This window comes from Canis aureus, chromosome 6 (assembly GCF_053574225.1).
Source record: "Canis aureus isolate CA01 chromosome 6, VMU_Caureus_v.1.0, whole genome shotgun sequence".
Lineage (NCBI taxonomy): Eukaryota > Metazoa > Chordata > Mammalia > Carnivora > Canidae > Canis > Canis aureus.
This window is the reverse complement of record NC_135616.1, coordinates 17127407-17151498: the sequence shown is the minus strand read 5'-3', so window position 1 is coordinate 17151498 and position 24092 is coordinate 17127407. Positions and strand designations below refer to the sequence as shown.

The window sequence follows — 24092 nt, the reverse complement described above, 5'->3', positions numbered from 1 at the left end:
ACAAAAAAATTGTGTTTTTTTTTTCAGTAATAAAGCCTTGCTTCATTTCACACCTTTAACCTTGATATAAATATGGCCCTTAATAAGATATTTTATAGATAAAAGTTTAATTAGATTTTCAAAATTAATATAATTATATTAATATTTTAAAGGTTAGGGTTTTATAAAATTCACAGCAAAGAGAAATATTTTAAGAAATATTTTATAGTGGATAATTTAGCTTAAGATTGATTTTGTCCCATTTTGTGAATTTTTACTCAATGACTTCTATTCTTCCAAGCTACCATAGAAGTAGAAGCCATTTAATAAACAGGAGTGTTTTATGAGTCATTCCTGCACCAACATGTGATTTCTCTGTATTGGTGTGATAAATAGTTGCTATCATCCAGTGTGGCTAAATAAGTTGGCCATCAAGAAAGAGTTACTTTGTCATTTTGAGGTGATCCAAATATTAGGTATTGTCCCTAAGTTCTGGGTTAGAGTGATTCAAATCTACACTCTATGGATTAAAGATACCCAAAGCTAACCTCAGATATGCAGTAAAACTATTCAACCTACTTATATGTCATCCACAGCTTCTCTTTAAATAGCTCAGGTTATGGTTCTCCCCCAGGTCTTGCTTATGCACCGTGGTACTATGGTAATGGTGTTCTAGTACTAAAAGTCTGCCTTCATTTAAAGAAAAAAACAAGCAAAAAATTACCTCTGCAAGATACTGGTATTAAAGTTGAGAGCTTAAAGAAGGAGGCCTTACACTTTATCAAGCCTTGGACATGCTTGTCCAAGAAGTCTTTGATTTCTCATCATGCAAGATTTTACTTTGTCCTCTCAGGGCATAGGATTACAAAACATAATGCCATCTCCCTGTTTCCTCTTCCCACTGTCCCCTTCCTTCTGTCATTCTATGATTCCTCTGTCACAGATTTGTTTTAGAAACCACCATTCTTAATCTCTTTGTTACGTGGAGAAGTTCAACTCTCTGTAAATAGTGACTATATCCAAATTCAGCTTTTGCCCTTCCTTCATATATCAGACACATCTAGTTGGTCACAGAAGGGTTTTTAAAACATGAAACCCTCTTCAAAAAGTCCTGTGAACTCACTGATAATTACTTTAAATGTAAATGGACTAAATTTTCCAATCAGAAAACATAGAGTAGCTTCATGGATTAAAAAAAAAAGACCCAACTATATGTTGCCTACAAGAGATTCACTCCACCTTCAAGAACACACAATAAGCTAAAATTAAAGGAATGGAAAAACATATTTCATGCAAGTAGAAACCAAAAGGGAATAGGAGGCACTATGCTTATATCCTATAAAATAGACTTTCAGTCAAAAGTCATTATAAGATACAAAGATCATTATATAAAAATAAAAGAATAAAAAAATAAAAAATAAAAGAATAAATTCATTGAGAGAAAATAACAAGTAAATACATATGCACCAAACATTGGAGCACCTAAATATTTAAAGTAAATATTAACAGCTCGGAAGAGATAAATAGCAATACAATAATAGTAGTGAATTTTTTCTTTTTTTTTTAAAGATTTTTTATGTCTTTATTTATGAGAGACATAGAGATATAGGCAGAGGGAGAAGCAGGGTCCTCTCAGGTAGTCTGATGCGGGACTCAATCCCAGGACCCCAGGATCATGACCTGAGCCAAAGGCAGATGCTCAACCAATGAGCCACCCAGGTGCCCCCATAGTAGGGAATTTCAATAGCCCATCAATAATAGGTAGATCATCCAAATAGAAAATCAATAAAAAAAAAAATATTGAACCTGAACAACACTTTAGACCAAATGGCTCTAATGCACATGTTGACAACATTCCATCCAACAGCAGCAGAACACACATTCTTTCCCAATGCATATGGAGCATTCTTCAGAGGTGATCATATAGAGGTTCCTCAATAAACTGAAAATAGAATTACCATTCAATTCAGCAATCCCACTTCTGGGTACATAGCTACAAGAACTAAAACTACTGTCTTGAAGAGAAGTCAACAGTGTCATGTTCATTGCAGCACTATTCACAGTAGCCAGGATATGGAAAGAAACTAAGAGTTTGTCAACAGATGAATGGAAAAAGAAATGTGGTATAAACAATGGAACAATTGTTTTAAGACTGGATAATTCCAGTCTTAAAAAGGAAGGAAATCATGCAATTTGCAAAAACGTGGATGAAACTGAAGGACATTATGCTAAGCAAAATAAGCCAGACACAAAAAGACAAATATCACAGGATCTCACTTATATGTGGGGTTTTTTTTAAAAGCCAAACTTACAGGAACAGAGAATAGAATAGTAGTTACTAGAGATTGAGGGATGGAAAGAAGAAAACATTGATCAAAGGATCAAAGTACAAATTTTCAGTTATCAGATGAATAAGTGCTGGAGACCTAATGCACAGCATGGTGACTATAGCTAATAATACTGTATTCTATACTTGAAATTTGCTAAGAGAGTAGATCTCAAGAGTTCTCAGCACACACACACACAAATGGTGGCTATGGGAGATGTTGGATATGCTAATTAGTTGATTGTGCTGATCATTTCACATATATATATATATATCAAAATACCATGTTGTATAGCTTAAACATAAACAATTTTTGTCAAAAATAAATACATAAAAATAAAAGCCCTGTGAGCTATACATAACAATATTTCTTCTTCATTGTATAAAACTGTTGGAAGTTCTGATGTTTTTTTTCCAACTATTATTTTTTTGGATGGGAACCCACCCCCATACATGAACCTGAGTCACTGCAATGTGTTTTTTGCTGCCAAAGTATAGAAGCTTCCACAGTTGTTCTAAGGAGCACACACTTTAAGTCCGTGCCTCTATACAGATGTTGTCTACGTTATGTTAAGCCATCAAGTTAACTGAAACAATATGATGTTGGCCTTTGCTAAGTGAAAAAAGGGACTTCATTAACAATTTCATGTTTGATGCATTTTGTACTTTGCAGGTACTCAATAATGCTGGTGAAATGAATAGTTGCAAAAATATGCTGCTGGTAAACAAATTCTGAAGTCTTGGCTTCAATTAACATTTTAGATGGGGATGATAAAAATGATAGCTCTACATTCAACACTTGTCAAGAAGGATGTAGCCTGAGGGGCAATGTTACCAGTGTGCAATTTAAATAGCACCATCACAATAATTAGTTGAGTAAAAGGAAATTGATTCTGCATATTTTTAAAAAATCTATGCAGTATGTACACATATAAAGCTTAAACTGGTTTAAACATTGAGGTGATTTATGTAAAAGCCCAGCAACTATGACAGGAAGTGTATTCAGATGGGAAAAGTATTGTCAACTGGAAATATGAATGTGCTTGTGGTGTCTTTCTGGCAATCTTAATTTTATTGCTCTGAACATAAACATTTATATGGTGAAGGAACATAAAAGTCTCATTTTTTTTTTTCAAAGTAACTTTCAAGTATGCTTACGTAATAGCTCCACATCCTGCAATGGCACAGTAGATGATGTAGGATGCCTCTTTACCAACAGTCCAAATTCCTGGATTTTGCAGTAGCAGAATCCAGCAAAGAAAAAAAATAATAATTAGGTGCATCTATTAATTAAATTTGCATCCATGGAAATTTAAGCTGTTTATCTGCTATTCGTCCACCAGGTATATTATAATTATCTGTTGGTATGTCTTAGTCACTCTCTGAGTCAGCTCTTTGAACACAGAGACTGGATCTTCCTCCAGGTATCATGTCTGACAAATAAAAGGCTTTCAGGAATGCTTGTTACATGAGTGAATGCTGATGATCTGATTACTTGTTCTTTGGGGCCTCTCTGAGATTTATAGTCACGATGTCAACCTCAGGTTCTCTCTGTCCTTTCTTGACTCCTCTTATTCAACTTCGTACGAGCAGCTAACACTGCTGGAGCCCGGGTCACATCCAGGGACTGTGCCACACACCTCTAAATTCATTTTCATATCCTTAGCTCAAGCCTGGAGAGTCGATACCATGACTATCATTGTCTTCATTCTCAAAAGAGAAAGCCAAAGTTTAACCAAGTTAAGTAATTTGCCTGAGGTCACACAGCTAGAAAGAGACCAGCCAAGAGTTAAGTCACTATCTGTTGAATTCCAGGGCTTCCATGTGATTTTTAGGCATTTCACTAAAAATTCTGAACTGGAAATGAGCCAAAGAAAAAAGCTGAGTGCCTATTAGTAATGGATAGAAAGCATCTTGTCTTGGAGGACCCAGGGGCTTGTAAAAATTCAGCGAGTTCTTCACCTCTTCCATCTTCTGTGCCCTGGGTGGAGGCCTGGAGCTTGAGTTTCTGAGAGAAGTGGGAGGGGAGATCTCCCACCAGTACGGAGCAGAGTCTCCACTGGAAGATGGCTGTGGGTGAGGGAGTAGAAACAGGTGATGCTTTCTCCTGGCTTTAAATGCAAAACCTCTCTGTAACAGTGGTCCTGCAGTTCTGTACCAGAAGCCAGTACAAAGGCAGGATTCAATTATGGATTTCACCTTTACATAGCTCTAGGGGGAGAGAAGTATATTAATTAAATTTAACCACTGTTGAGTTCCCCTAGCTCCTCCCACGCATACCAGGGACATCTCCCTAAACAGCGCAGTTTCTGTGAGCAGCCAGGGTGAGCATCTACTACATGTATGATCCAAGGGAGGCCAGAAGGCCCATGGCCTCCCTCCCACACCCCACTTATCCTGCTCCAGGAGGAACCTTCCCCTGTTGATCGTCCCCACAGTTTGTAGGCAGGGCCAAGCCCCTTCTTGCAATCTTCCACAGCAGCCTTTGCAAACAAGTATATAATGTCATGCAGTGTACATGAGAGAATGGCAAAGCTGTGAGTCGAAGAAAGATCTTTCTATCCCTTCCAGCTCAATTCTAGCACTCCAGTGGTAGATGGAGCTGCCTGGTGAATCTGTGAGCAAGGTCTCTGGGGGTGTTCAAACAGAGGTAGATGACCATTCATCCAAGTCCTAGAGGGGATCCTGCATTAGGCAGGATGCTTGAAGAGGTGGCCTCTAAGATACGACTCTTCAGTTCCATGGGTACCATGCCAGGTCTGAGTGTGGCACAGACTCTCAACAATCAGTGTTCAGGCAAAGGGGAAATGGTCGCTTTCCAATGGGTTATATCTGAAAATTTGCAAGTGCCCAATCATCTCTGTGATCTAAATCAGATCACTAACAACAATTACTCCTGGATAAGATGTTTATTTCTTTGTTGAGTTGCTTATTTAGAATCCAACCTTGTCTCAAAGAAGCTCTGAGGTAACTGTAATGCAAACTGGACAAAGCAACAGTATTAAAAATGCAGAGACAGACCTACAAAACCTCCCAAATCCTAGAGCCTAGCGGTTGGCCAGAGTATTTACTGTATATGGAGCAATAGTGACATCCAGTGGTCAATTCAGTTATAGCTGGAGGAGGTTTGCAGTTGGCTCCCAACTAGAAATATACCAGGAAAATTATTTTTTGAGCAACTCCTTTTGGGGCTTTTCAGAACTCCAAAAAGACCTGAATTTTGTCTCTTCGAATGCAAGAAAATACTTCTGTCTGTCTCTCGGCTTGCAGGTTTAATGTCTGCAGACAGACTTTGCTCAAATGTAGAAAAAATGTGCTCTCTACAGCCTCATCTATAAAATGGAGCAGGTAATAAACTACCTGCCAAATTGGAGCCAGCAATGAGCTGCCACAAGAAGTAGAGTGTGTGAGGACAGCCATAAATGCACACCGGAGGAAAAAAGGAGAGATGTTATTCCATAAGTCAAACACAGAACAAAGACAGGAAAGCTGAAAGAATGAGGCCAGATTAATGGTGTCAGGCAGAGAACTGCATATAGGGTAAGGCCTTTGGCTTATTTGTTGTTGTATCCTCAGCATTTAGCACAATATCTGGCATAGAGCGGGTGCTCCAATTCTCTTTTACTCCGTGAATAAATGAATGAATGAATTGAGGGTTTTCCAGGCATTGTGTCCTACAGGACCTACCAGTTAGGGGTTATGTGGTCTGCTCAGCCCAGTTTTGATCTGCATGTTGCCCTTATGGTTGTTTCTCAAGAAGAGCAGAAAGATAAAGACTCAGGATTATTTTACTGGTCTGAGAGTAAAAAAAAACTAGAACAGTAAGCAGTGTTTGTAAATCCCATGTCTGTGTGGTTTACACTGAAAATCTACATGTTTCCTTATCTAATTCACTAGTCGAGGCATTCAGCTGCCAACCCACTACTAAGTAGTGGCCTAAGTATTCTAAGTAGAATAGAACAGGAACCTTTGGCAAGCAGCAGCCAAGGTCAAGGGTCAGACAGCTCCTGCTTCATTCCCTTGGGTCCCAATAGCCAGACTTATCAGAGACCAATCTAAAGAGCCTTTTGGGCAGATGTGCTCTAGAAGGTTTACATAAACTGTAGCTTAGATTATTTATCTCATTTTAAACAAAATATTTATAACACGGAACTAGCAGTCAATATAGATAATTTTCTTTAATAATGTTTTGGGGCCAGTTACGTAGAAAAATGTCTTTATTGTTTAGAAGCTTTTACTACTAAATCTGTTGAACACATTGATACAGTGTTAGCAAACAAAGCGAAATATTTTAAAATAGAGTCCAAATAATCTTATTCCTCTCCTCTGGATCCATCCTTGTGGGGCAGTGGGGGGTTAAAAGAGTCTTAAACTACATCAGATGGCGCTTTTGCATAGCCTGTAAAAAAATGGCCAAAAGTGATGATTTCCCATTCATGTAATAATTCGTCATCCTATAACCTTTCCAAAAAATGTAGTAAAACATGATATTCTTGGTAATGGTAGTATGCCTGAGATTCTAATTATAATAAAATACAGAGAAATTGAAGGCAATTTCTTCCTGGAACTGTAATTAGTACAAAAGAGCATCAAGTCCTCGAACAACAAACAGACATTTGTATTAAGAAGATAATTCTTGGCCATTACTACAAAATTGTTAATTTGTGAAAAGGAGCATGTATATCAATTGGTAGTACAATTATTATACCCTCCTCCCCACATGAAATACGGTAATATCAACATTACAACCAATAATAAATTAAAGAGTGTGCGTGTGAATTCATTTAATGATGTTACTACATCTTCCATGCAGATGGGCTGCAGTCTAGATTAAAGTAAAGATTTGTGAATCTCACAAACTGCTGAAATGAATGATTAGAAAGACATCACAATCTTCCTGCTCAGCAAAGTGTCATTCGCCCTCTACCATAGTGCATAATTCCACAACTTCCCAAGAGCATATCTGGCATCCTAGGGCCTATTCAGCACTCAGTGTGCATGAGTAAGTTCTCTCAGGGTTCAAAAGCCCAAGTATTAGAGAAAAGAGAAGGGCATCATCAGAGACCAAGAAAAGGGTCTTCTCCACGCATAGTTATGGATGTCAGTTGGACTCTGTTGCTGGATTTCATTTAATTAGTTACGTAATACATAAAAGACACTATACGGAAACATAACTCTTTTCAATGAAAGTCCATTTAAATTAATTTTCTGAGTATTTTCAAATATTTCAAGGCAATTTTTAAAAGAATTAGACACAGTGATACCTATTAATAACTAAACATCATCCCTCAGCTAAAAATCTCTGCTGTGGGTTCTCATCATCTGTCCCGTAGTTCCTAACTGCCTAAAATAGCACATAAAACCTTCGTGTTCAGACCGCTGTATGCCTCCCTCCTGCTACCTGCATCATGCGTGCATCCTCCCTACCTCAGTGTCTCCCCCAGAGAATACTCAACATCTCAAGCAAGCACAAAAATCACAGAAGGAACTCATTTGTCTACAGCTCCCTACATTCATTAACCAAGCATCTATTTCACACCTTCCACATGGTTGGCTCTCAGGATAAAATGATGAACAAAACATTGCTCATATCCCAAAAGCTCAGAATCTAGTAGACTGCTATCAAATGTTGCAAAGTTCCTCTAAATCTCATGAAGGGAAAAAGACACCAGCTTTCTAATCACCAAGAAGGATGCTTAGGCCTGAATGACAGGACAGGGTAAAACTAGTAGCCAAACTTCCAATTAAGGAAGCAGCTTCAAATTACCAATTACATCCAAACATGGGTCAGCCTCGACCAGTTACCCAGAAAAGACGAGAAACAGGAGAAACAACTGGTTTTGGATGTGCAGAATGGAGCTCAAGGGAGCATCCAGTGTCAGCCAGATCTTTCAAGATCACCAAACTTCTGATCATGCCAGAAAGAAACAAAGCCCACCACATGACCATGATGAGAAAGATGACCAGGCCCCAGGAGGCCTTTGTAGGAGCAGAGGAGGTAGAGACAAAACCTGGGGACCCAGAAGGCTGGGCAGCAGATAGTGGTTGATTTAAGCTCAACCAGAGACCATTCAGCTACGAGGTGTGAAGAAAGACCAGCCCTTCCAAAACCCAGAAGGGCTGAGGACTTCTGTCCTTTGGCAGAGAGCAACCATAAGAATATGTGGATCAGGAGTGGAATAAGAGGAAGTTGGCCAACTCATCCTTGGATCTAAGGAAGGGAAGATCAGACTATGAAAGACTAAAATACCTAGCTCTCATCGCTGACCAAGATTTTTCATCAACGTAAAGAAGGAAGGGTAATGCAGGTGAGGTCTCCGATGAATAGTCTCTGTGTCTCTCATTTCCCAAAGCTACATTAATTGGGCCCTTATTAATCCTCATGACTACCTATGTGGTATTACGATCTCCATTCTATGAATGAAGAGACTTAAGGCCCAGAGAAATTAAGTAATTTGCTCAATATCCACATAATGACTATGTGTTAAGGCCACAGCTCCAAAACCAGTATTTTTATTTATTTATTTTTAAGATTTTATTTATTTATTCGTGAGAGTCACAGAGAGAGAGAGAGAGGTAGAGACACAGACAGAGGAGAAGCAAGCTCCATTCAGGGAGCCCAATGTGGGACTCGATTCCAGGACTCCAGGATCACGCCCTGGGCTGAAGGCAGGCGCCAAACCACTGAGCCACCCAGAGAAACCCTAAAACCAATACTTTTAATCACTATGCTACGGTTCCTCTCTGAATCATTTATTTGTCCATGTGTCATGAGAATTGGAGCCCTACTGAACATCAGTAAAGGCAAGTGCAGTTGTGCATAAGATAGTAAGGAATGCTGGTCCCTCAGACATTTCCAGGTTGACATCACAACTTGCCTTTAAGATTAAAATAGGCCATCAGATGCTAGAGTCCTTAAGGGGGAGAAAAATAGCTAAAAAGCACCAACACTGTCCAAACAAAAAACAATCCCAACAGTCAAATAAATGCAGATCAGGTTTATGCCACGGGGCAGTCTCTTAAAGCCAAAATGCAGGATCAAAATTAATGAAAAAGAAAAAAGTCATTCTGTTTTAGGAGTGAGTTATACAATGTGGTTACATATGGAAGGGACTGATTTCCCTCTAACTGTCCCCAGAAGGTGTTGGTGGTTATTTTAAGTCTCCACCATGCTACCTGGAGACTGCTCCCGCAGCCAGCAGGTTCCACAGGGGCAGAGCCTGAAGAGGGAATGTGTACACCTCAGCAGAGGCACAGAAGCTAGAGACCTGCCAACTGAAACTCGATGTAATGCATAAAAATATTTACAGCACCACTTTATGAAATGACCCATTTTCAAAGCATCAACTGCTTTCTGCAATTTCCCATCACACTGAAATGTTCCCTTCTGAGTCTACATATAGGGGGAGTTGAAATATATTCTTATGAATATCGACCTGATTGGAACAGCTATTTGTAACTAAACCTAAAAAAGTGTTTTAAGAGGCATAGCATTAAGGATGCTGCAAATTGAAACTTTGAATGTGTCTATTTCATATTGTGAACAGGACCTCCGTAAGCTTTGTTTTTTATTTCTCATATGCCATTAGAAAGCTATGTGTGCCTCGCAATTTTGGGATAATGTTTTTGCCTTGCTGCTTAGCAATATAATGGAAAGAGTGCACAGCTGAAAATTTATCTCTGCAACACATCTAGAATACTAATATCCCAGTTATCATAGAACTTGCATTTATTTAGAAAGATGAGACAAGTCCCTCTGTTTTTCTTCTTTATTCATTCATTTAGTTCAGCAAATGCTATATGTAAGGATATGAATGTTCCACTAGATCAATTTCTCAACCTCAGCACTATTGACATTTTAGACTAGGTAATTCATGTGATGGGGGCTGCAAGTTCGCTCTGCAGGATATGTAGCAGGATCCTTGGCCTCCACTCTCTAGATGCCAGTAACACCCATCCCCGCAAATGTGACAACCAAAAATGTCTTCCAACGTTGCCAAATGTCTACGACAGAGCAAAGCCACTCCAGTTAACAATGATGTTCCAGACTGTTCTTCAAGATGCATTCTCCAAGCCCAGGGAACAAGCATAATTGAGTTCTAATTTTCCTAACATGCAGTCAACAGCTATCTTTTTTTTTTCTTTTTCTTTTTTTACCATAGGCCATTGTGTTTCTTGATGAGCTCTCATTACCAAAGCACCTCAAATGAAGTGAAATGGAGGTTCTGCTCTCACATGGCTGAGAAGAGTGACTGGGGCCAAGCTGTGCCCAAGGAGACTTTCCCCCTCTAATACTGAAGCACACTTTTGTTTTTGTTTTTTTAACTAACCTCTGCTTCCCTACCTTTAATACATCTAGTAATGTTGTCAAGGAGACGGCCAACACCTAGCAGATAACAGCTAGGCCAAGATAATTTGACCTTGGTTCCAGCCCGTTGTTCCTCTGCACACACACAATAGACCTTGCAGCCTCCTTAAATCAGGGCTGGCTGCATGATTATTGCATCCAAATAAGAAACTCACAGATTCTAATCTCCTGATCTTACCTGGTTTAAAACCAAAGAGACACATTTCATTTGCTTCACCAGATCAAATAAAGAGAGAGTCTGGCAATAGCGATAAACCCCAGAGATCAGCTAAATTATGTCCCAACTTGACATTTATATGAGCACACGCCTCTCAATCTCCGGAGGTGATTAGATTAAGTGTATTTTAGCATGCGCTTCAGGCACGCACATCCTCAGAGATTCAAGGACAGGGGTGGGTTGTGACTAATACCATCACTGCTTTTATTCAAATGTTTTGTATTGCCAATATGCTGCCTAAAATGTTACTTAGGATGGAGAGCTGCATTTCAACAAATCTCACACAAAGCTTCTTACATTTCAGGATTAAGGTTTTCATCCCCGCCCTAGCTCAGACCCTGAGCAAATACTTCTGCCGTTGAGACGTGATTATGGTTTCTTATCTGGGCATCATCCCACATGGCATACTTTACCTCCAGAGACTGAAATCATTTTGCTCAGAGATTTTGATTTACTTCATTAACTCCAGAAACCTCAAGAGAGGCCATGAGACAGAGCAGTGGAATGCAGGCTGACGGCAGTGAGTCTCCGGGGTGCAGGGGAGAGCAGTGAAAGGTGCTTCCCTACCTCTGCTCTAAGTTAAAAATAAAAACAGAAATGCTAAGGCTCCATAAAATCCAGAATTACAGCTGAAATGCCAAATCACCAACAGCTAGCCAAAACCACCTCCTTGTCCTGGTACAAGTTAAAATCGCATTGATAGCATCTAGCAGAGCCTGTATTTGTCATTCTCAAAAAAGAAAATGAGTAGACACAAGGAATTTCAGATTTCTGATCTGATAGTTTCAGGGTAGATGCAGAATACATCTTAAAATGCACTATTTATTGACACGGGGAAAGAAGGATAATATTGTAGTCTTTATTTTTTTATAAATTATTAAATCCCTTCAATCCAAAAGACATTTCAGTCTTGGTAAAAAAAAGAGAGAGAGAGAGAGAGATTCTAAGTAGCTGTTTGGTGTTATGAATTTTTAAATAATTTTGTCTGTAACTGGTCAAATGAAACAAACTCCTTTTCAATTGTAGAAAGCTATGTAGTTTCTCTTGCTTCCCTGCCTTCTCCTTTACTCTCCGTGTATTATTTAATCTATACATATTATGACCATTCATCCTCTATCTTTGCAGGCTTGATTGTAAATATTCCACCCTGTTATCACTGTATCACACCCTCCCTCAGAACAAGTGACCTAATTTCAGTGTCCAAAACTAGCTACAAGTGCTAATAAGCACAAAACACAATATACTTGGGCAAGAGTCGTCCCTCGTCATGGCCAGACTTCCAACATCCTGCTCCACAGAACGGTTCTGTCTGCGGCAACAGAAACTCCCTAGTGCACTGCCTTCTTTTGCTTATATTCACCCGCACTTCCATCCACAAGGGATTTCAGGCAACTTAGAAAAGTACACCCATCACAAAAGACTAATATGGTTGAAGGAATCAGGGCATAAGTCAGTGAGGACAGGAAGTTAGTGAACCCCAGAGATGAGATCTGACCACAGACGTGCACAGCACGGAACCTTGTCTGGTTACAAGAGGTGAGTGCAGAGCTTGATTTCAAGCTGCCTAGTGACCATATCAATGACAGAAAGATGATTCGTTGTGAGATAGATGGCAAACTTTCAAGAGCTACTCTACTAGAAGTCAAGGCCTGAGGTTACCCCTCTGGGGACACCTCCTAAGAAGGTTCTATCAGACCCAGGTCCTCGATGACTCCCAGATTCATTTTTTCCATCTCTGAAACTTTCTCAAGGCAATGCCTAAGCCCTTCCAAGTGGGACATGATTGGTTCTCATTGTTAAAAACAAGTTAGGGAGGGAACCTTGGACACACCATCTAGTGACTCAGAGCTCTGCAAATATTTTCCTTCTCACTCCTTCTTTCTCACACGTATAATACATGCATTCTTGTCTCCTTTCTGCATCTGGTCCTCTAACCCTGCCTTCATACAGATGAAGACATAACCACCCTACAGTCCCACTTTTTGAAAGTTGTATGTGTATATAATCTCAGCACACCAGTCCCAAAAGTCAATAAGCTTTCATCTTAATCAGAACCCACAGTGCTATAAAAACACATTTTGCTATAAAATACACTTTATAAATTTCCATAGAAAACTGTCGAGAATCTGGATTGTGTGTATTTATAACTTTCTGTAATTCTTAAGTGCCACCTAAGGTACTTTGGCCTCAGTAAAACCCTGAGGTGGGGGGGAGGGGTAGAGAAGAGAATATTATGGAAAAAAATCAGGCAGCAGTGAATGATAATGAATATTACATGTTCTTGTAGAGAATGTCTTCAAAGGAGAGGAGGCTTGCCAGCGTAACTGAGTAATGATCTTTGAACACAGCATTAAAGTCATAGCATGAAGGAAGGAAGATAAAATATTTAATGACATCTTAATATTCCCAGTCTTACAAAAAGCCAAGAACCGGTCACAGTTTATCAGTGGTCATACATTGCAATATCCTTAGGCAACAATTTTTTTTCCAATGAGAATATTAGGACTACCAAAATCATAGGGTGGTAGAAAAGGGAGGGAAATAAAGTGAGCTATAAACTGCTTGGAAATCCTGTCTTTCCCAGTTGACTTTTAATATGACTGTGGAAACTGGGCTCGACAATGAATTGGCTCACTTGGTTGATAGCTTGGCCAGAGCTTCAATAAATATTGAGGATGTTTCTGCAGAATAGCCTTTGACGAATCAAATCAAGGACAAGTCCTCAAAAACCCTACTGCCCTCCTGAGACATAAGTATGGTCAGAAGTCATTTTAGTATCTAGTATGTCACTGCCTCCAAATCTTCCAGGTCTTTCTATATGGTTCAGTTCCAGGAGAATAACACATCTAGAACTTTGCACCAGGCAAACAGATGCCTCATAAAGATGGGATGAAGATGAGAAGGCAGGGGAACCTGTTTCATCACAAAGAGAAAAGCAAGCAGGCCTGAAAACATGAAGATGGGGAACCAGGGGGCAGTCTCTGGCAGGGCAATTTACTGAGTCACCAATGTTCCTGGGTTCTCGATGCATTTTCCTCTCCTCCTCTGCACTACCACCACCTCCAACTAGCAATGTCCTTACTATTTTCTTGCAGCAGAAATGTAAGAGACAAGATAGAAGCTACATAAAGTCAATGGCTCTTCTGCCTTTTGAAAAAAACCCAAGCTAATTAAAAAATAATAATAAATTCTGAGGGAGCGCCTGGGTGGCACAGTCAGCTGAGTATCCAACTCTTGGTTTCTACACAGGTCACAATCTTGGGGTCGTAAGATCAAGCCCTACATTGTGCTCCCTGCTCAGCTTGGAGTCTGCTTGAGTTTCTTCCTCCCACTCCCTGGCCTCTCCCCTCTCTAAAATAAATAAATCTTAAAAAAAATTTTTTTTAGAGGACAAAGTGCCTTAATCAGCTAGGGCTACTATTAAAAAGTGCCACAGACTGATGGCCCTAAATAACAGAAATTAAAAAAAAAAAATAACAGAAATTTACTTTCTCACAGTTCTAGATGATTGAAATTCAAATTTAAGATCTATGCATGCAGGGATGAGTTCTTCTGAGGTCATTCTCCTTAGATTAGAGGATGGCTGCCTTCTCCTTCCTCTGTCTTCCTTCTGTGTCTGTCTGTATCCACATCTCTTATCATAAGGACATGGGTTGTACTGGATTAGGGCCCACCCTCATTGCTTCATTTTAACCTGATACCTCTTTAAAGGCCTTATGTCCAAATATAGTCACATTCTCAGGTACTACAGGTTAGGACTTCAACATAGAAATTAGAGGAGGCACAACTCAGCCCAAATACAGAAAAATATATTTGGGAAAATAGAGAGAGAGGTATTTGAGTCTGGTGGACATTAAGATGATAAGATATAGAAGGAGCCTCTCTGTGGAATAATAAGGAAGAACAGACTTAAACCCAGAGATCCCTCACCCTCCTCCAGAATTCCTCTGCTATAAGCACCATACCCAAGAAACAGAGCCTCCTAATATGAAGATCCTAATATGAAGATCAAGTTTCTGTGGAGGAACAGTTTGGTGGCCAAAGACCAGATGGTCTTCCCCAATGCCTAAGCTCCAAGTCCTAAATCCCTTGCAAAATTCAGGACTGAGAGCCTGCAGAGAGCCTTAATAATGACCAGTGTTGAATTTCCAGACAGTCCTATGGAATAGGGGCTCAGGGACAAATTTATATTCACTTAAAGGAAATACAGAATGTGATATTTCTTGCTGTTTATGGACTAAGTTCATACCTGCTAGAATTAGGTCAGGATGTACACTATAAGGCCTGAGAAAGAAATAAACAAAACAGAAACCAGGTCCATATGTACACATTAAGCCAACCAAGGTATCCAAAATAGTACCAGAAGCAGTGCAGAGCTCAAACTAAGAGGTCTGCGGTGCAAAGCAATTTATTTGGACTTAAAAGGCAAGAGTAAGTCAGATCTCCTGACTCACTCCGACAACACAGTGAGCTCCTCCAAGAATGCTAATAATAGTAGCTAATAGATGCTAAGAGCTAACACTAGTCAGCTTTCCCATCCCATCCAATCAAGCCAACATTCCCATTTCAATTTGAAATCCTTCCTGATCTCCTATATATAGATCTCTTATGTATCTTAACATTTCAGCATTATCTGTGATTTTATGCATCTATTGTTTACTCAGTCCTCCTATTTAAATTATAAACTTCATGACATCAAAGTCATATTTTCTACCTCCTTTGGACTACCTCACAATACCTAGGGAAATTTCACTCATTTAATCACAAGTCACAGTCATGACTGAGAAGTCTGTTTTTCCCTCCCTCCGTAAGCATTAAAAAGAATCCACATGCCCCTTTGTGCTTCAGACAGAATGGGTAACCTTAATAAAATCTCCCTGTTTTTCCATTAACGTAGGTTAAGAGTATTTTCAGAAATTTTTTCTTGCAGATAGCTAAGTTCAAGAAAGACCACTGAGAGAGGTGGGGGGAAAGGTCTGTCATTAAGAAAAACAAAAGAAACCAAAAACAAAAGAAACTGCAGAAAAGAGTTCAGAGCAATATTAGCACTTGAAATTCTTAACTCTATCCCATTTACTCTAGCCAAATATATGCCTTTTCCAAGAAAAAGGTCTTGAAGTTCCAAATCATTAGTAAATAAAACAAAAGAAACAAAAGAAAAAAGCAAATAGAAGATCAAATTGCCCCTTTTACTCCAAATAAAGTTTATACTATAGAATATAGGTACACCTGCAGGCAAGTGAACTTTCTAATACAGACCCCCTGAATTAGATCTACCTTGCCTACTCTGGGAGGACTGGGTGCCCTTTGGTTCCTCTGATAGATGCCAGACCTTGGCCATTAAGCTTGCCTACGGTCAAGAGCAATCAGGACCACGAGCGCTCTGACAGCAGCTCACCAATCAGGGAGGTTTCTCCTCTCCAAAGTGGAGAGTAGGGAGCAGCTAGAGTGTTATGTTAATGGCTATGATTGCCCTTGGAAGAAAACATCAGAAGTGAAACACGGTTCCTTTAGTGGATATGCTGAGCCCAAGGTTCCATAGATCTCTGTGGACCATCCCACTGGCACATGCAGAGAAAGAGATGCGGATTGTTGCGGAGCAAGATCTGGGCTGGGACATGCATCTGGATGCCATCAGTGTACAGTTGTGGTTGAAATCATGAGCAGAGATAAGACTCCTCAGAAAGAAGATATAGAGGATGGGGAAAGGGAAACCAGGAAGAGAGTCCTTAGAAATATGACCAAAGCATAGGGCAAAGAGTAGCCAGGACAGAAATGAAGACAGAAGAATCCAATAATGATGTTGCAAAAGCCAAGGAAAGAGAGCCGGAAGAAGAGCGGACAAATAACATCAGTTAGCACCGAACTGTCAAATGACGCAGGACTGGGTATGAGGTTGGGCAGTTCAGTGGCCTTTGGGGCAACCTCTGCCCTTCTTCAGAGAAGTTTTGACGAGTTGGAGATGAGAAACTCTACTGCAGTGGGTAGAGAAATGCATAGCAGTTGAGAAAGACCTGTTCTCTGCCCTCCAGGAGAGGAGAGCCCTACAGCAGCAGCTATCCATAATTAAAATGCAATCACAAAAGGCATGATCTTTATCTTGGACCCAAGAATGTGCTCCCAAAAGGTCCCAAAAACTCATATGCCAAACCTTGTGTGCTTTGTGTATCTGTGCATTTTTCTAGAGCAAGACTTATAGCTTTCATAAAATCCGATTGCCCAACATTAGGAGCCAAGAGAACATAACTGAACGGAGATGGGTCAGGATTCTAAGCCCTTGTAAGGGCAAGTGTGTAGTTAAAATTCTTTGTCTTGGAGCCCAAGGGGAGTAGGAAAAGAACTAAACCCAGAAGGCAACTCTTCTGGAAGTGTTCATACTCGATACCTGGGAGACTCTTTGAGGGGTCAGTTGAGGAGATCTCGATAAAGAACAGGAGAAACAAAAACAAGCCAGAGAAAGCTGGAAGGTTAGAACTGCCATCCATTCATTTCACAAATATTTGTTAAGTGCCTGTTATGTCCCAGGAGCACTGCTAAATCCTGGGGATATAGCCTGAGGGAATTTGCCTTTAGAAAGTAAGAGATTGAAACTTGAGATTTCAAGGGTGAAAACAGTTCTTTCACAGCCTCTCGTTAGGTTGCTCAATTATTTCATTCTCAAATCATAATGTTCACATCCGGAGAAAAAAAAAGGAAAAAGGAAGAAAGCAAAACCATGCTTGGTGAATTAGCCCACCCAGCTGCCAAGATCAATCTCCAATTCAGTCATTTGAGTCTTGGGGGAAGAAAGGAAAAATCAGGATGACAATTAAAAAAAGAGAGAAAATTGATATGTTAAAACTTTGCATTTCAACTTTGAGCTGACATTGTGGTGAGACTCTTTCCAGCTGCTTTGTCTGGCCATGTCAAGAAGTGACCATGATTTATTGTGCCACCTCCATAATTTCAATGCACTTGATCTCCCCCCGGAAGCAGTGACAAGTAAGGTTAACTGCTGTGTGAAGAGACAGTATGAGTAATGCTTCGTGCATAGAGCTGGCACAGCTCTACAGTGCGAGGTGGGGGAAGCGGGGCTGTTAACCATTGGTCAAGCCCCTTCCAAACAGCAACCTCCCAAATGCCCTAACACCTTTTGGAACCGACAGTACTTGTATGGAAAAACACCCTGAATTGTGTTAGAGTCTGTTTCCGTGTCCTTATTCACTTGCAAACATGCAAACAGCTAACCTTGCTCACACTTGCATTTTGTATTATTAGTAAGAGTTCACATTAAGTGTCCATATACCATGCCAGCCCTGCCTGTGTGCTTTATATTCTTTATTACCTCAATTAATCCTTATCTCATCATCCCCTATTGTCATCCCCATACACGGAGGAGAAGAATGAGGCAGGCTAAATAGAATGAAGTTATTAAATAGTTCACCAAGGTATGGGGAGCAAAGCCAGGATTTGAGCCCAGGTGGGCTAACTGCACAACCTCGCTGCACACTTCCTCCATGAGCCCATTCTTATTCCTTTAATTTGGTCAGCTTATCCTAATTCATATTGTCTCTTTAACTAGATTGTATACATTTCCGAAGGACTGTTGCTTTGCCACTACTGAATAAAAGTAACATGTACATTGCCACAGAATTTTTTTTTAATCTCCCATGAGTATAGCTTGTCTTGATGAATAGGGTCTAGTTTGTGTCTGCAAATATGCCATCAACACTAATCACTTTTTCGTATGTTTACACTTCATTTGCCCCAAATAAATGAAAAAGAGAAAAGAAAAACCAAAATTGATGGAACACCTACTTCATTCTAAACTTTGTGGTGAGTGCATTAAGCCTCACAGTGACCCCATAAGATAAATATAACTATCCTCATTTTATAAATTGAAAAATGGAAGCTCAGGGAAGTTAAGGACATTTTTCCTGGCCTAACTATGTGAGAGGTATAAGGGGGCTCAGGGGCCACTCTCCACTTCACCAGGACCAGACACATGCTGTGGATGTCTTTTGTATGTAACTCAGTGCCTCATATTTTATTATCCATGCAGATGAGGGGAAATTGAAGGGAAAGAGATAGGCAGGTAGAGAAGAGATGAGGAACAGGGTGAGAGTGGGCATCAGAGCTTAGATATTGCTCAAACACTGCAGAAATGGCTTCTCTACATCCCAAGTTTTCCCAAGGTCTGTCTACACTATTGTCAAAGACTTCAGATTCTAGTTGTCTGGATGGCAACCTTGAGATGTCACACTCACAACTTCTTCTCTGGCAAAAAGCCAAACTCCCTCCACTTTCTGGCAAATGCACAGTACCTGTGTGAAATATTCTGCTTTCCAAAATGCCTGAGGACAAGGTCAAGGATGTGCTGCTATTGGGATCTTGTCCTGCACAGCAATTCAGCTGGTGGAGATGGGGTTCCTGGAGGAGGAGGCAGGGACCTAGCCTCCTCTCATCACATGAATATCATCTTACTCTTATCCTCTCAACTCTCCCTTCACTGAAGAGTTCATGAAAGTCAATTCATACGTATCTCAATTCAAACTCTTTCTTGCCTAGAGAAAAAAATGCTGTTGTTTTTGTCTAATGGAAGTACTGTGCTGTGACTGGATTTGTAACAGCAGCGTGTCAAAATGCCAAAAAAGTGTGTCAAAAATAACATTTAAAAAAACTCAGGGGAGACATCTTATAGTCCTAAATGAGCATCTTTATTTCTCTGTGTTGAAAGGCATTAGTCTCCTCTCAAGAGTCTTAATAAACTTTACAAAAAAAAAAGGCATACACCACTTAATGAACACAATTTAAGGGCCCGTCCAGCCCTTAATACTCTCATTACTGTCAAAGCCTCTCTCACTTGTATGTGAGAGTTCTCCTCTTCCAAGGCTTCTCATGCAATTTCTTCTTCAGTGGATGCTTGTTTTCCCAACATCCTTAACCTCCAAAGTATATGCATATTGCCATAAAGTTAATCAACTAAAAACAATTAATTTCAATTTATTTTCTGTGTCACTGTTGAGGAAAACATCACGAAGTATTTCCTGACACACTGCAGATAACAGTCAAATTCATGGCAATCCCCTGTTGCCAAGGGTTTGTATATTTAATTTAATGGGCCTTTCAATAGCATTCAAGAGTATCTATAAGCAAGATGCTGGCCTCCCATGATCTGGCTGAAAGAAGATAAGAATATTAAAATTTCAGAGGCTATTCAGATCACTCAAAGTATCATTGTGTCTTTTTACATAACTCAAAGAGGAAATACTTACTTCTATCAAGATCCAGGGTGAAAGTTTTATCTAATACCATGAAACTCCTTGTATTTCCTGCTTCAGCCGCTTTATTGTTCATCTACTGCTTTGTGACTGCTCAGTTTCTCCATTGCAGAGGCAAATGCAAATCAATCAAAACCTAGGCAAAGTAATTGGAAAGCATAAGGACCTATGACAGGATAGCCATTGTTATTCTGCACGAATTGTAGCTATACTAGGAAGAAAAGAGTATCACCCTTTAGTTCAAGAAGAGTAGAGGGTGATGTAAACCTAGAACAGATAGTGGCCATGTTTGCTGTAACGTGGAGAACCTCTTTCTAAGTATAAAGTCAACAAAGGTAGCTGAGGGCCAATACGTGAAGGTCAGTCTCAGTAATAATGTTTGAACACTTGGCTGCAACTCTACCTAAAGTAAGATCTACCCTCTTAGATTTCTAAGTTACATAAGCCAATATATTTCTTTTTGTGCTCATATTAGCTGGACTTTGCTTCTTGCATAACTGAATAATATGCCTAATTCTTCCTTTAGGTAAAGAAAACTATTTTTTCTTTGTTTTTTAGTTTAATTTTGTTATTTAAATTCAATTTGCCAACATATAGTATAACATCCAATGCTCATCTCATTATGAACCCTCCTTAATGCCCTTCACGTTAAGAAAACTTTCTTTCCTAAGCGTGAGGCATCATGGTTCAATGTGGGTAGATTTTGAACTTTTCTGTTGCTATTGCTGTGCTGCAAAGATGTGGCTTGCTTATATTCAGATGGTTTTTCCTCATCTTTTTAGTGGATAATTCTCATTACAAAAGACCACTCATCACCTTCCCAACACTTGTTTGTTAAGTGCTCTGATACATCTATGGTGAGATTATAAACCAGTGCGGTCTTTCTACAAGGCAAATTAGCAGGTGGAATCAAGAGTCTTTGGTATCCATACCACTGGGTTTATTCCAAAACTACCAAGAAATCCATTAATGGATCAAAAGTGAAAACTCAAACAATTATCTCTATAAGTGTTGAAAGGATATTTGAAAACTTCACTATCTGCTTTTTATTTTTTTAATCCTAACAAAATAGGAAAAATGGGTACTTCCTCGGCACAGTACAACATGTCTCTTTCAACTCAAAAACCTCCATCAGGGATCCCTGGGTGGCGCAGCGGTTTGGCGCCTGCCTTTGGCCCAGGGCGCCATCCTGGAGACCCGGGATCGAATCCCACATCGGGCTCCCGGTGCATGAAGCCTGCTTCTCCCTCTGCCTGTGTCTCTGCCTCTCTCTCTCTCACTGTGTGCCTATCATAAATAAATAAATAAATAAATAAATAAATAAATAAATAAATATAAAAAAAAAACCTCCATCATACTTAATGGAGAAAAACTATACATACTCTCAGTAAAATGAGAAATAAAACAAAGACATCCATTGTGTCAACTGCTATTTAACATTATTTTAGAGATAGCAACCAAGACTGCAAAATAAGAAAAAGAAATGAACCATAAAAAATGAGAAATGAAGAAGTAAAATCATCATTATTTAAAGTGGTCTAACAGTTTATCAAGAAAAGCCAACAGTCTCCATTGCAAAACTATTATTAAAGCCAAGAATAAGTAATAGTATGGCTAGCAACAAAATTATTACATATATTTAATAGCCATCATATATTTAGTACAACTACCAGTTATATTGTGAAATGAAAGAACAGATCCCATTTGAAATAGCAAAAAAAAAAAAAAAATTAAAATATGCAAAATCTGCATAAATCAATCTTGAATGCTACTAAAAGGCAAAGGACTAAAAACAAATAGAAAAATAGAATAGAAAATATCAAATTATAAAAATATAATCTTTTCCCAAAATAATCAATTAATTTAAAACAATTCTAGGGCAGCCTGGGTGGCTCAGTGGTTTAGCATCACCTTCAGTCCAGGGCCTGATCCTGGAGACCCGGAATCAAGTACCACGTCGGGCTCCTGGTGCATGGAGCCTGCTTCTCCCTCTGCCTGTGTCTCTGCCTCTCTCTCTCTCTCTCTCTCTCTCTCTGTTTCTCATGAATAAATGAATAAAATATTTTTAAAAATTTAAAAAAAATAAAACAATTCTAATGAAAACACTATTGAATTAAGGGGAAAAAACAGGCAAAGCAATTAATGTTTCTATGGAAAATATAAATGAACGATATAAATGAACGATTGTGTTCCTCCACCGCAGAAAAAGAAAGAAAGAAATCTGAAAAAGAATAATAAAGAAGGCACACTTGCTATGCCAGGTATTGAAATATATTATAAAACCAGAAAAATTTTAAAATATAGTTCATGAGAAAACATAGAACAGAATAGAAAAATAAAAATAGACCCAAATTTATATGGGAATTTAATATATGATAATGCTGGCATTTTAAAATAATGGGGGGGGAATATATCACACAACAAATGGTATTGATTCACTTTTTAAAAATATTAAGTTGTATCCCTATCTTATACTCTATACAAAAATAAACTTTAGATTCAGCAAAAATATGTGTAAAATACAAACTCATAAAATTACCAAAGGAAAAAAGAATAATATATTTAAAGTCTCCAAGTAGAGAAAGGCTTTCTGTGGTAGGACCATCCTCAAGATCTTTAAAATAAAAAATATTGGTACAGACAACCATACACACAAAACATTTCTGGGGGGAAAAAAATCCTGTAATGCAAAAACAAATAAATAACAAACACTGAAAAGATAATCTGGACAAGATGCTTGCAAATAACATCACAACCAAAGAGCTTACATTTCATCAATTTAAAAACTGCCGAAAAATTAATAAGGAAAAAAGGAAAAACCCAAAAGAAAGCACCTCCCCAAAACAACCCATCCCCAAAAAAGGAAATAATAAGTGGCTATTAAAAAATGATCAGTCTCACCCAAAATAAAAGAAATTAAAATTACAATGAAATAATATTTTTGGCCTCTTAAATTAGCAAAGATTAAAACATTTCATAATATATTGTATAAATGGGGAGAATAAGAAAGGACACTCTTTTCTCTCATATTACTGGTGGAAACATAAATTGATATAACCTCAATGGCAATGATTTTGTATACAGTATTCCTCTCTTATCCATGGTTTTGCCTTCCACGGTCTCAGTTACCCTCAGCCTGGAATTAGGGGATCCTCCCCAGATGTATGGCCCCGTGGATAACAAACTAACACTACGTCACAATGCCTACGTCATTCCCCTCACTTCATCTCATCAGGTAGTCATTATCAATTCAGCTTTATATCATCACCAGAAGATGAAGGTGGATACAGTACAATAAGATATTTAGAGAGAGAGACCACATTCCCATAACTTTTATTATAGCATACTGTTAAAATTGTTCTATTTGTTAATTGTTGTTAATCTCTTACTGTGCCTAATTTACTAATTAAATTTTATCGTAGATTTGTATATACGGGAAAAAACAGTACATATAGCTTTGGTTACTACCATCACGATCTGCTGAAGGTCTTCAAACATAACCCCCCAGAGAAGGAGAGACTTCTATACCTATCAAAACATTAGATGCTCATAACTTTTAACCAAACAATTCCGCTCCTAGTATCTTATAAGGTGGGAAATAAGGTCTACATTGTGATAGTCAATACAGCATAGTACACAGTAGGAAGAGATTAGGATTCATGTAAATGTCAATCAACAAGAGACACTCAAATATTCCACAACTATTGAAAAGAAAAACAAATAATATAAAAGATTTCTCTGAAAAGAAAAGCAAGAAACTGAGGCTGGATTCTTGATGGTTCAGAGAGAGATTCAAAAAGAGATTTGATTTCACTGCATGACCTTTTGTATCTTCTAAATTTGTGTCTTATACATGCTTTTTATAATTAAAAATAACTTAATAATTTAATTATTAAATACATTTAATTATTTACATTATTAAACTATTTTTAAATAATAACT

General features: G+C 38.8%; 1 long non-coding RNA gene across 2 annotated transcripts in view; it reads right to left on the bottom strand.

The window, feature by feature from the left end:
- LOC144315136 (uncharacterized) overlaps positions 1–23324 on the bottom strand; it is a 78366-nt gene extending 55042 nt beyond the window's left edge. Inside the window, exons 1-3 of one of the 2 annotated variants that reach the window (XR_013380912.1) lie at positions 23209–23324; positions 20145–20286; positions 19576–20048 (exon numbers count right to left, since the gene is read on the bottom strand). This is a non-coding gene — a long non-coding RNA (uncharacterized LOC144315136). Of the gene's footprint in view, positions 1–19575; positions 20049–20144; positions 20287–23208 lie in introns of those variants that run through there. The other variant, XR_013380911.1, reaches the window with a different exon arrangement.
- Positions 23325–24092: the final 768 nt, after the last annotated feature.